At 42.7% G+C, this 14017-nt stretch overlaps 1 protein-coding gene across 2 annotated transcripts in view; it reads left to right on the top strand.

Moving 5' to 3' along the window:
* LOC122793404 (alcohol dehydrogenase class-3-like) overlaps positions 1-14017 on the top strand; it is a 517897-nt gene that overhangs the window by 442272 nt on the left and 61608 nt on the right. The gene's annotated exons all lie outside the window — the stretch shown is intronic.

The following is a 14017-nucleotide window of genomic DNA, read 5'->3' as shown; positions in this document are numbered from 1 at the left end:
GCTAATGTCTCTCTTTGCAGAAGTAAGGAACTGAGGAGTAATTATACCCACAGCACACCCCACCTATCATTGGGTTGATGCAAAGAGAGGCAGGGAAAAAATTATGATATTTCAAACTTCCTCTGATGGCTGCCTATATGATGGTCCCTCTCGAACAACTCTCATCCCTGATGATGGGAGAACTAATGGGCTAATTGGATGAGAAGAGGCTAATAACTGACAGGCAGCAACAGCAAACAAAAACAAAACAAACAAAAAATACTTATATATATATATATATATATATATATATATATATATATATATATATATATATATATGGATCTAGGACTTTTGCGCAAAAGTGCAAAAGCCCAAATCCATTATCACCGAACACATTTTAACGTTCGTTAAAGTGCATTAAAAAAAATCTACATTTGTATGTATATATATATATATATATATATATATATATATATATATATATATATTTATGGATTCACTTTAGAAGCTTGAAATACTGAAATATTGAAATTCAGTATTTCGAATCCATAAAGTGGAATCCTGAAAAGAGCAAAACCAAATACCAGAGGTTTTGAATTTTGCGCTTCTGAGGTTTCGCTGTGGTTATGAATTCAGGTAAGTGTGTATGTGTTAAGGGTTTGGGGCTATGGTGTGTGTTAGTGTATTTTGTTGCTGTGATGTGTGTGTGCAAGGAGAATGTAGCTTGTGTGGTGGTGTTTTATGTGTGTCTGCATGCAGTGTGACCTCAGAGTTAGAATATTTAAGTGGGGGTGTGTGGGGGATGCAGCCCCCCACATGGGGGATGCGGGGGTGCTTGCCCCCTTCTTTAATGTAATAGAGACCTTGTGTTTGTGTGTGGGGAGGAAGGTGTGTGTGTGTGTGTGTGTGTGTGTGTGTGTGTGTGTGTGTGTGTGTGTGTGTGTGTGTGTGTGTGTGTGTGTGTGTGTGTTGTATGGACCAGAAGCGTAGAATTCAAAATCTCTGGTGTGCAAGATTTTGAATTTCACACTTCGGAGTTTTCATTGTTTTAAGGTTTCGACTTTATAGCCTCAATATACTGAATTTTGATATTTCAGTATTTCGAGGATATAAAGTGAATCCATATATATATATATATATATATATATATATATATATATATATATATATATATATATATATATAGATACATATATATATAGATCTACACAGATACAATTTTCATCCACATATTAGGATACGTAGAGCAACAGGGAAGTTCCTCTATGTGGTTTGTACAGCAGGGAAGTTCCTCTATGTGGTTTTTACACAAATCATGTTAGCCATGCTTGTTTGAGTATACTTTCTTTATCACTAGACAGTGGTGCATACAATTATTTGCATGTTTTCTTTATTGTATAAAATCGCTATTAGTTTGTATATACTGAGCTTCTGTATTCAGTGTATACTAAACTATAAAGTAATTTATTTAAGAATACATATTTATATTGTATTTTGATATAAAATAGTTCTTACATCAAATATTATGTTTTTCCAGTAGAAAATATATTTATGCCTCATTCTCAGATACAGCTGTTCTTGTTTTCATAACATTATCTAGAGAACAGAATGCTGTGCAAGTCTTACACTGACAATATCAAACACAAAAGTTATGAGCATACATTTGCACAATTGAATATAATCTTGTAACTTTGGTAATGTTAAATCTTTAGCTGAAATTTCAGCAAAGCTACTTTAAGGTAATATTTAATGGGTTTCTCTTGTATTTTCATGACCTGATAGTGAGAGTCCCAAACTAAGTAATGTCAGGGGAATACACATACATCAGGATTCACAAAGCCTCCGTGTAAGAGTTACAAGGCTTACACGAAGGCTGCAGTTAAATGGTGTGACATCAGCATTCCATGCATATTCATGAGGGCATGCTGACTCACACCCAAGGCTAACACGGTTCATGTAAGAAAGTAGGGGGCGTGTCTGTAGGGCGAGCCCTGCAAACGGACACGCCCCAGAAGAGTAACAGTCCCAAAAGTAAACCCCCACGACAGAGTCCGCGTAAATGCCAATAAACACAACACAACACATGCCCCCATAGACTATAAACATAAAATGTAAAAATGAACATGTTATATTTTTTTTTATAAGTTTTAAAGATGTTTGCCAGTGAGTGCGCTTTTTGCGTGGCGTTGCTTAGCCACAGTTAGCAGTCAGTGGAAAAGCATATAAGATCTAAATATGCAAAGTAAGCCAAGAAACAATAGAGTAGCAGTAGAGATGTCGGCTGAAGAGGAGGCAGTCATGGTTCGAGCCCCCATAACATCAATTTTTATTTTTAGTGAAATAAGCATGAAACAATTCCCTGACATATATGTACATGTATAAAATTATTTTTATGTAAAATGTAATGAAATGGGCCATGTATTATGAAGAAATGTGTGATAATAAAAAAAATGTCAGAAGTGCTTATAGCTGAGCTACACTCTAATAAGCTGAGTATATCTGCCCGTAGGTGATCAGTGGTTTAACAGGTGTAAAATGAGTGCCCGGGGTTGAGCAGCATTCTAACATGCTGAAACTGTGTGCCCATAGCTGAGCTGAGCATAATATGCGTGCTGACAGCCAAATGGCACGTAAACCAGTGTAACTCGTTTGCGCGGAGCTGCGCACCGAGCCAACAAGCTAACCGGCGAGCAACGTTGAGCAAGCTGTATCAAAACTGCCTTTACACAGACACACCTCCTAGCCTGTGTAGACAGTCATAAAATATAAAAAGCAATGGCCAGGCTCGAACTCAGGATACCATGCAGCATAGTCAAAGTACTGAACCACTAAGCCATGACAGTTGCTCTTAGAAATGCAGTAATAGCATATATATATGAATGAATGGAAAGAGAAGCATGACAAAGCAGGTTTTGTGAAGCTGTTACATTTCCAAAATGGCCAATCACAGATAAGTGCGGGAAAAATGGCATATATAAGCCCCACAGGCAGGAATACACGGCATAACTGATTGTGGAACCGATTTGCAGTCAGGATGGCAGGTGTAGGAGAGGGTAGTTGCTTCCGAGCACAGAGATGGGGCATTGAGGAGTCCAAATATATGGTTTAGCTCCTCGTCCAAGATCATGAGGCCCAACTCATGCAGGGTTAAGTCCTGTGGGGGCATACAAAGCTGAGGCGTGGGACCGTTTGGCACATGATCTCACCAGTGCCACAGGAATACCAAGGACTGGTGAACTGGTCCGTCACCACCATGCAGACCTGAAGAGACGGAAGCAGGAACAAATGAACCGTTGGATCCAGGAGGCCCGCAAATGCCCAACGCCCCACTACTGAGTAAGTTACATGTAATTATTTATGTAGAAAGTTAACCTAGCTGATATTATGGAGATGTGTATTCTAATATTACTTCATTTATATTGCAGCTGCAGGTGTCCGTTCTGTGAATCGTCGAGCCTATGCCGATAGGCTTGTGCGGTTACGCCACCAGGCAGGTTAGTAATTCTCTCTCTGTAACTGTTAAAAAATATAAGTATGACAGCTTGCAAAAGAGTGCAGTGTAGTCACCTATTAATATAAAGTGCAAGTAACAGTGTAAGAGAGATTCTGCAAGTACTGTGCGATTATATGTGTGATGCAGCCTGTAATCCAAAAATAAAAATGAAACAAGTCTGAAATAAAGATGTTCCACCTGTAATATAATAGTACATAACCTGCAGCAGGCTGAAAATTACAGCTACACAAGCTGAGTAAAACACATGTGTGAAATATATCCCCGTTTAAATTCTGAAACATGACACAAGTGAGACTGTTGGAAAGGATTGTTATAACCAAGTAAAACATGTCAATAAAGCCTAGAATTAAGTACCATCCTGAATTGTAAAAATAAAACAAGTGAGAGTGTGAGAAAGAGGTATGAATCCACCAATAAAGTTGTAATAACTCCTGAATAAAGTATACTGCAGTCAGTACAGAATGAAATTAATGTGACAGGCACAACCAAACAGTGAAATGTGTGGAATAAAGTACTGAAGCTGGAATGTCTGTCCCACAATTTGGATATGTTGCTGTCAGTTTGCAATATGCAGATAGTATGGTTGTATGAAATACCAAACATCCACAGTTGTCTAGAGCCATATAAAGCAAATGTAGCAGGATGCTGTAGCTGAACAGAGCCAGATATGAATGTGTATGAATAAAAATGAAATGTATATTGCATAAGTTTACACATAGGAAACTGTAGTCAGACCTGTAGTGTGTATATATCTGCAGCTAGTAGAAATGTACAGCATATGTATAGGTATTTGAAGTTGTTAATGAAATATTTCTTCACCCTACCCTATAACCACAAATAATCCATTCCACATGAAATGGGTATGTGTATTCACAATTAACTCACCTGGACATTTGTCCTGTTGGTTCATACATATCTGCATATATGTTGATGCATGTGCCCTGTTCATACATCCAAACCTGATGGCCTGTTGCCATCAATCAACCCTGCATGTTGTTGGATTGTGTATTGTTGCTCAAATTATGCATGTGTTATGCTTGCTGTTCAGTGGCTTGAATTTATGGGTGTTTGGTTAATGGGAATACTAATGCATTCTGTTATAACTAATCGTGAATAGTATTGTATGTCACTAACCCAAACTGTCATTAAATAATGCAAAACATAGGACGACAGGGAAGGCAGGTTCCAGCGGACCCACCTCTCCCACCTCAGCTGGAGAGTGCACCTGGCAGTAGTGCCCAGGCCGGACCCTCCTCCGGTGGCCCTGTGCCACCTGTGGGTGGAAGCGCTGCAGGGGATGGGGCTCATCCCCCCTCTGCAAGCGTGGCTGGAGGAGAACATTCACTCACCCTCCATAGTGTCCAGACTGTGGTGCATAGGGAGATCAGGCACGCTGTGCTTGGGCCCCTATGCCAGCTTGAGGCACGTGTGGCACAACTCACGGGCGTGCCTGCTGCCCATCCTACACAGCCCCTAGCACAGCCCTGTCCTGGGCAGTGAAGGCACAGTAGCAACTGCCCATGGGTGGGAATCTCAGTTCCACTGTTGCTATCTGTGGGCTCATGGGCTTGAGAAATCCAAACATCCATCCCCGTCAATTGTGTATCCCCCCCACATGTGTCATACACCACCCCTGTATGCGTCTTGTTTGTCTTGTCTGTTAACCTCCCCTACGTACCTCCCCATCTATACCAGCTTCCTGTACCTGACATACCACTCTCACCTGCTCTCCTGAAAAAAAAAAAAAAAAAAGGGCACTCTGTACCCACAAAAAAATTACGCCCCATACATAGCTGCCCATTTTGCACACATGTCTGCTGGACATGTAAACTGGCAATTACAACTGGCTGTACAACAAATATTGTTGTCCTCACATCTCTCTCAGGGGTGGAAGGTTTCAAATTTTACACCAAATTACAAACATATGCACAGCTGTTGCTGATGAAGAAATGGGCAACTATGGGCCTTTCCTACATCCCTCCTGCAAAACCAGAGCTTGTTTTCCTACTGTCCTACCCTCTTTGTGCCCCTTCTTTCACCACTTTCCTATCTTCCCAATTTTTTTTTCTTTAAAAGAAAATAGCGCGGGTGTGCGTGAGAGTAAGCACTTCTAAGCAGTAGTAAGTGGGTGCTTCTGTGCGCTTAGCTAAGTGTGTGTGCGTAAAGCTAAGCGGCAGTGCGCATGCGTGACCTCCGCACAAACCAGCGCTAACCCACTTACAACTGCTTAAAAGTGCCTTAGTCACTCTGAATGACAAGGCCTGTAGTTTTCTTAGCAGCAAAATAAAATACCTCTGTCAGTCTCAAACCCAGGACCTTGGAAACACTAGTCTGCATGACTTACCACTAAGCCATGACTACTATACAAGAACATTGTGCTGAAATAAATTTATCATGAAATAGTAGGAATTAATGTAAAGGGAATATAGCATGTCTAGTACACAAAGCATGTCATGTATATTTACTGTCAAATCTAGTGGATTTGTAAAATAGTACTGTGTGAAGAGAAACAGCCATGCTAGTTGGTAGCTAGTAGGTAATAATGTCACAGTGGCATCTGGCAAGCCACACACATACTCAGAGCAGGATAAACACTGCCATAGTTGAATAGTTAAGAGCCCAGACATAGCAACTGTGACTGAGTTACAGGGATGTCCCTGATGTGAAAACAAATGGCAACTGTGCCCCACTGACACCCTGTGAAATGTACTAACAGTAGGCAGAAAGGTGTTACTACACATGCAATGGTAACTATGAATTACTGAAAGTATACACCACTTGCATGCCACAAATGGTGTAGTAATACATATGCTCGAAATAACCCACAGTCACAACTGCAGAATATCAGAATATTTCATTGGAGTATTCCACTGATATGTACCATTCCATGAGGCTGATAAAAGATGCACCTGAGAGTATCTGAGGCCTGCTCAGCAGCATGATCAAATACCCTTGTAAGTGTCAAGGCCCACACCATGGCCAGACCACACTGCATGCAGTAACACCCTACCACAACAGACACATAGGGAATTGCTGCCCAAACAGATATAGCAAGCATTACAAGCTGTGAATGTAAATGGAAAATAGGAAAGCCATAGCAACACATTACAGGAAAGACACCTAGCAGGCATACAAGGAGTGAAGGTAAAGGGCAAATATTGAAGCCATAGCAACAGATTGCAAGAGCCACTGCTATATACCAGTTACACCACAATCCCCACAGGAAAGCACACACACCCATATACACAGTATTACTAGTCGTAGGTGTCAGTTTACATACACATGGAAAAGTGGAAACTGGAGGAAGGAATACACAGCTTACAGAGCAACATGCATTGCAGTGCCTACAACACAGCCTGAAATATGAGAGACATACCAACCCTTACACTCACAGAACAGTGTCCACAGCAAACCAGCATGGCCCCCACCTTGATAATATGAAAGGTTTACGCCTACCTAACAGACCTTTTTATAGCACTGTCCTATAATCACAGTGAGAACTGCAATCACTACACAACAGACTGCATGCAATTAGTAAATGCTGGCTAACAATTGGTGCAGAGGCCATCACATGGACATGTGCAGATACCTACAAAAGCATCCTGTACTCCCAGTCCACACATGCAATACTTTCATTGCACCCTCTGGAGGTAGAGACAGAGAGAGAGAGAGAGAGAGAGAGAGAAAGAGAAAGAGAAAGAGAAAGAGAAAGAAAAAGAAAGAAAGAAAAAAATTAAAAAAAAGTAACAACAAAACAAACAAGTTGACAGCATGCCAAGTAACTGCAAGCCTACGCAAACAGCTGCAACAAACACAGGTAATGTAAAGTAGTAATATAATAGTCTACATACTGTGAACCCTCCATATATGTTATTGGTCTGTATCTATGTATATGAAGATGTGCATAGGGCCAGGAACATACTGCAAGTGTCACTGAAGGCTCTACATACATATGTATGTGAAGGTAGCTATGTGCACATAGCAATGTAGGTTGTAGTGCAATATACAAGTAGGTTGTACAGTAATGGATGTTCATCAGTACATTACTGTGTGTATACATATGTGGAACTAAAAAGGAGTATATATATATATATATATATATATATATATATATATATATATGTATATATGTATATCGAGATATGTATGTGTATATATATATATATATATATATATATATATATATATATATATATATATAATATGCATATATGTATACATAGATAGAGAGGGATGTAGAAATACATAGACATATATAGTTTCACAGTGTCATAGTTTAGTACTAGGCTATCTGCAGACAGTGTACAGAATAGATTTAGAAAACTGTGCCTCTGTATAGTAGTGACACAGTGAAGACCCCCTTACATAATAGCATTAGTTTACTGTGCCTCTGTCTAGTAGTGACACAGAGATGACCCCTGGTGTAAACCTATGATCTCCCATCCACTTGTCAAGAATTCACATGAAGAGAGTCAGTGAGGGTCTCTGCCTAACATGAACTGGGATTCTGTTCCAGAGTATGGGAAGCCTCTGAGTTATGGATCTGTCCCTACAGCATGTCCTATTCATGTTTGTGCTGAGGTTTAAATCTGTAGCTCTTGTGGTTCTGATGGATTTGGATTTTACGAGGTGGAACATGTGCATCAATTCCTGATTGGACATGGCCTTGTACGTCAGGCACAGATCACCTCTAAGTAGGCGGTATGCTACGGAATAGAGCTGGAGTTTCTTTAGTCTGGCAGCATATGACATTTGTTGGAGACCCTTGATCCTCTTGGTGAGGTACTTATGGGGTCTCTCTAGCTGTTGCAAGTGCCAGGTGAGGTACATACCAAATGGGGCATAGTACACATTCATGGGCCTGATAAGGGAGGAGTATAGGGGTACAATGACCTCCTTTGATCTGGATGTGAATCCCTTCATGATAAGGTGGGCAAGGTAGGAAGTCTATCCAACCACTTTGGCAACGTGGGTGTCAAATGAGAGGTCAGTATTGATTTGTGTCCCCAGGTGTCTGATTACTTTGTCTGTACTCAGTGGGTTACTCTCTATGTGATAATATGTGGGTACTTTGTTTTTCCCAACGTGTATGACTATACATTATTTGGCATTCAGTTTAAGGCCATGACTCCGGCACCAGTTGTCCGTTTCAGTGAGGCCTTTCTGTAGGATGCATGTATCAGCTGGTGCATCAACTATGGCGCCTAGTATGCAGTCATCTTTGAACATTGTCAGCCACTACCCTCCCATGTTTGCTTCCACATCTGAGAAATAAATGCCGAACATGAGGGGTCCCAGGACAGAGCCCTGTGGGACACCACTTGTGACTGCCTCTGAGTCTGACATGGCACCAGTGACTTTGACTTTATGGTTTCTATCCTTTAGCCAGTTTGCAACCCATCTTGTGACATATGGATTTACATTTAAGCTGTTGAGCTTGTCTATGATGCCAGAGTGGGGTATTGTGTCGAAAGCTTTAGCCAAGTCCAGGTAGGCTGTATGGACTGCTGTGCCCTCGTCAATGGCTCTAGTGACTGTTTTGAAAAGGTCAACCAGGTTCAAAAGGCAGGATCTGCCCTTTACAAAGCCAAACTGGGTGGGATCAAGTGTCTGTAAGTCCCCAATGTCTCTGTGTATGAGTTCCATAATGAGTCTTTCCATAGCATTGCAGACCAGGCTGGTTAAGCTTATGGTGCGGTAGTTACCAGGGTCTATAGAGTTGCCTCCTTTGTGGAGTGGGACTACTGTTGCTGTATGCCAGTGTCCAGGTACATATGCTGTAGTAAGGCTATGGTTAAATAGCATTTTATGTGCGGGTTTAGCTCCTCTTGGAGTTCACGTAGCACACAACCCAGGATACCGTCGGGTCCCATTGATGATGTGTTTATAGCTTTGCTGAGGGCGGTTCTCAGCTGGACATCTGAGATGACAGGGAGGTTACATTCAGCTGGGATAAGTAATTCCTCTTTTGGGGGTGGGGGAGGGGAGAAATCAGCACTGAACCTGTCTGCCAGAATATTGGCAATATCTGTGTGTTCAGTGTAGTTTTTGTCACTGTGAACTAACTCTGAACATATCTGAGGGTTTCTGCCCAGGTGTCTAACATAGCAGAAGAAGGCCTTGTGGTTATCTGTAGTGTCCATAGCGATTTTCCTCTCAAAGTTGGCCTTGCATGTTTGTATGAGAGAACGTAGCTTTCTACTAGTGCTGATCAGAGATGCCTTATCTTTATGGGATTCTGCTCTGTCGTGCAGTAGCTACCTTCTTTTGTTATACAATTTGTTCATGGCTGGGGTCCACCAGACAGGACACCTGCCCTTGGTGGAGAGGGTCTTGGTTTTATTTGAGATTGCATGATCCATGCATTCTTGGAGATGTCCGTAGAAAGCATTTTTGAAGGAGTCTGCATTGTGGGATGTGGTTTCCACTGGCGCAGTGGGCTTAAAGGATACCAACTCAGTTTTAAGAAGTGTAAAGTCGGCTTTGGAGAGGTTTCTCACTGTAGTCTTTTGTGTTGTTGGTGGAGGTGGGATATGTATATCCAGGGTGATTAGTTTGTGGTCAGATGTGACTAGTGAGGGGGTATACTTCTGGTGTGTAGCACATTGTCCCCATGTTTGTGATGATCAGGTCTAGTATATTATCTCCCCTTGTGGGAGAGGTGACTAGCTGTTCCATTGCATTTGAATTAATGAATTCCGGGAACCTTTAGGCTAGGGTGTTTGGGCTAGAATAATGCACCCAGTGTATGTTAGGGTAGTTGAAGTCTCCCAATATGATGGTGTGGTTCCTGAGATTGGGAGGGTTGTCTGTAACATGCTACCAGTTGTAAAGCAGTTTTGCCTACGGTTATTTGCACCTGGATGGTCTCTGATGCTTCATGTGTTGCCACTAACCTGGACGTGTGGGTGTCTTAGATAAATATGGACACTCCCCCTCCCTTTTTGTTTTGGCCCGTGTTTAGGGGCCAAAAAGCATGATATGAGGTATAGCCTGGTACCGCTGGTGTGCTCTCAGGAGCCTTGAACCAGGTTTCACTTACTGCACAGACATCGAGATTGATAGAATATGTACGTACAGATATATGTAATACACACATACATATATAGATATATGTAGATACATATACATATACAGACAGATCTGACTGACAACAGATATGTCTGTATATGACTATCTCTCTCTCTCTGTCCCACCCCCTCTAACTCTCTCTCTCCCTCTCTCTCTCTCTCTCTCTCTCTCCCCCTCTCCCCACATCTATATGTATATATATATATATATATATATATATATATATATATATATATATATATATATATATATATATATATATATATATATATATATATATATATATATACTGAGTGAGGCACATGTGTGCAGATGTATTGCAACAGGTGCCTGGTGACAAAGGCATGGAGTGAACACCAGTGTGGATACTGGAGTACCATACCCCATTCCAAAACACTGACACCAGTAACCACCACATATGTGCATGCCTGCCCACCACTGCATGTGTCAAGGGGGAACAGGGGCAACAAGTGTACAATAGGCTCCCCATTGATATACACAGTGGCACACTAGTCCTGTAATACCTGTACATGGAATGTGTCAGCAGACATGGTGTGTCATCTATGGACATGTTGGTCACTGTACCCCTCTACACCCCACAATGTCCTACATGGTATGTACCTCCCATGACAGCTACAGATATGGAGGAGGACACAGACATATGCAAGTAACTGTGTCAATGCACTCAAACACATTACCTATGCAGAGTGACTGACAAGACCACAGAGCGCACACAGACTACCTACATAGAGGTTACCACTGCTGGATATACATAGTTAGGTCACACCCATGACAGTTGTCCAACAACCATTGTAACACCTCCAACATCCACAACCCAAATTACCTATGTCTGTCATCCTTGTCACCGCAGTATAGAGCACATGGTGGAGGTACAGGTCCCTACCCACAGATACGACATATCCTGGAGTAAACCACACAGAATTAAGAAGCAAGGCTCCCCATGAGTAGATGTCAGACATACCCCTGCTGAATGTTATGCAGATAGGTAAAATGCCATATGAGTCACCCTGTGTAACTGTTTGAGAGGAACAGGTACGATCATATCACATGTGTCACAAGGGGCAGGGTAGCATAACAGTATGCTGTTGTAGGCCCAAGGCCAATAGCATACTACCTACCTAAGACACAATGCACACCCATGAACCCATTGCAAACCAAATATGTGAGGTGGAATGGGTGTGCCAGTGACTGGGTGCATGTTATGTACTGGTGTGATTGCTCACCATGACTGTCTGTCTGTCATGGTAGTGTGTGTCCTTGGTGTGAGGCCAGAGACAGATGTGTGAGGTATTGTGATCAACACATACTACATTGCCATATGTTGTGCTGTGTTACCCTGTATGTGACTGTGGTGTAGGTAGGGTTATGGCAAGTAAGAGTAGTGTGCATTATAAGTGAAATATGTAACGTGCATTGCATGCAGTGCATGGGTTGATAATGTTCCCCATACAGTACCTTGATACAAAACCCCAGTGTGAGGTTGTGCATTGGACCTGAACCAGTGTGCTGACTGCTGCAGTATACTAGTCTATCGTATGGAGTGTGCCAGGTACTGTTGCACAGTTGTCAGCTGAGCACTGATACCTGGTCATTTACATGTGTATCCCCCAATAGACAGACAGATTCTATATGTGGTGGTTAAGTTATATCACTACAGTCGAGTATTATGTGTATTATGTGTGCCATAGTTTGTTGACAGATATTGCTGACATATTTTCCTTCTCCTTTTCAGGGCTATGGTTCACCAGCGAAACCCTGTGTACTCCACTGCGGAGGAGGAAGAGATACACCAGAGCCTGGTGCGGGATTTCGCAATACTCTTTTCCCACACCAGCCAGAACCAGCAGGAGAGGGCTGCACTGTGGCAAGACCTGGTCTGTCGGGTAAATGACATAGGCACACATAACCGGACATATGAGCAGGTACGCCATCACTGCAGTGATTTAATTAGAAATGTCTATCAGCGTGGTCGGATATCCACAGGCAGCAGCTTGCCACAGGTGGTGGGGTGGCTAGACATCCCCCCCTCACCAGACTGGAGGGACTACTCCTAAGTGTTGTGGCTCCAGCCCAACAGCAACAGCAGCAGCATACATGTGTAATGATGGAGGCTGGAGCCACCCAGCAGCAGGACACAGAGCGTGCAGGTAACATGCCATGTGTATAGTTGACCATTCTGTACACTGTTAGTTTATGCATGTGTGAGGTGTGTCATCGGTTTGTAGCTGTAATCTTGGTAATTATCGTGCAAGAGTGATATTCTCAATATCAGCAGTAGACCTGTGGAAGCTAACTGTTGCACTACTGAACTGTATCATACTCACAGTATCAATGGCACAGTTGTGCCCACTGACAATAAATGTCTCATTTCTGCAGGTCCCTCTGGTGTAACAGCAAGGCAGCCTATCCATGCTGGTGAGTGTATAATAACAATACCTTCAATACTCTTGATAGTAATAGTAATAATAGGCTGAAGCAGTAGTGCTATGTGTTTGATTGCAGGTGTGTTTGTGTCTGTGTGTTGATATCTCATATACTGAGGAGTGTGCATGTGTGCATGTGTGCATGTGTGCATGTGTGCATGTGCCCTGTGTGCATGTGTGCATGTGTGCATGTGTGTATGTGTGCATGTGTGCATGTGCCCATGTGTGCATGTGCCCTGTGTGCATGTGCATGTGTGCATGTGTGCATGTGTGCATGTGCCCTGTGTGCATGTGTGCATGTGTGCATGTGTGTATCAGTGGTGACATTGTGTACACATTGTAAACTGTGTTTCCTGTCTTACTCCCACAGGTTCTTGTGCTGCTCTGGTGTTGTGCAGCAGGGAACCTGAATCAGCTGCTGTGGATAGTGATAATGATGATACCTGTGTAATGGCACAGGGAGGTGTGCCAGGGTCCATCATTGGTCAGCCAATTGACAGTACACAGCTGTCGACCCCATCAATGTGCACAGTCATCCTGCCAATACATCCTTTGTCACCAATGTCCCTAGGTGATGGACAGGATACAGTGGGCATTGACCATGGTAATGTGGTATCGGTGGCACATGCATCCCCACACAGCAGCCATGGCCAGGGTCCTGACATGGTACCACACAGGCAGATGTCCAGGGGTTCTCGTGGGAGCATCTGTGGGTGTACCGCCTCTGTCAAACGTGCCTACAGAGGTCTTTCAACCTCAGCTATGTTTCGGGCTGCAATGCAGGCACAGTCACGTATGGAACGGTACACCAGACAGGGTCTGAGGGAGCTGAGAGCATGTTGTACAGCTATGAATGGCATTATGCGTGATGCTGCGGCTGCCATCCGTAACTTCACCAAGGTCATTGACAGACATTGGGGGGACACATTAGATCTGTTCCACAACTACATGTCCATGAGCCAGGGCAATGGTGGATGGTTGAGGCATCAACGTGGCTGTATGCCAG

Source organism: Protopterus annectens, chromosome 2.part0 (assembly GCF_019279795.1).
Source record: "Protopterus annectens isolate FY-2018-M chromosome 2.part0, PAN1.0, whole genome shotgun sequence".
Lineage (NCBI taxonomy): Eukaryota > Metazoa > Chordata > Ceratodontiformes > Protopteridae > Protopterus > Protopterus annectens.
The sequence above is the reverse complement of the archived record's forward strand: the minus strand, read 5'-3'. Positions and strand labels throughout refer to the sequence as shown.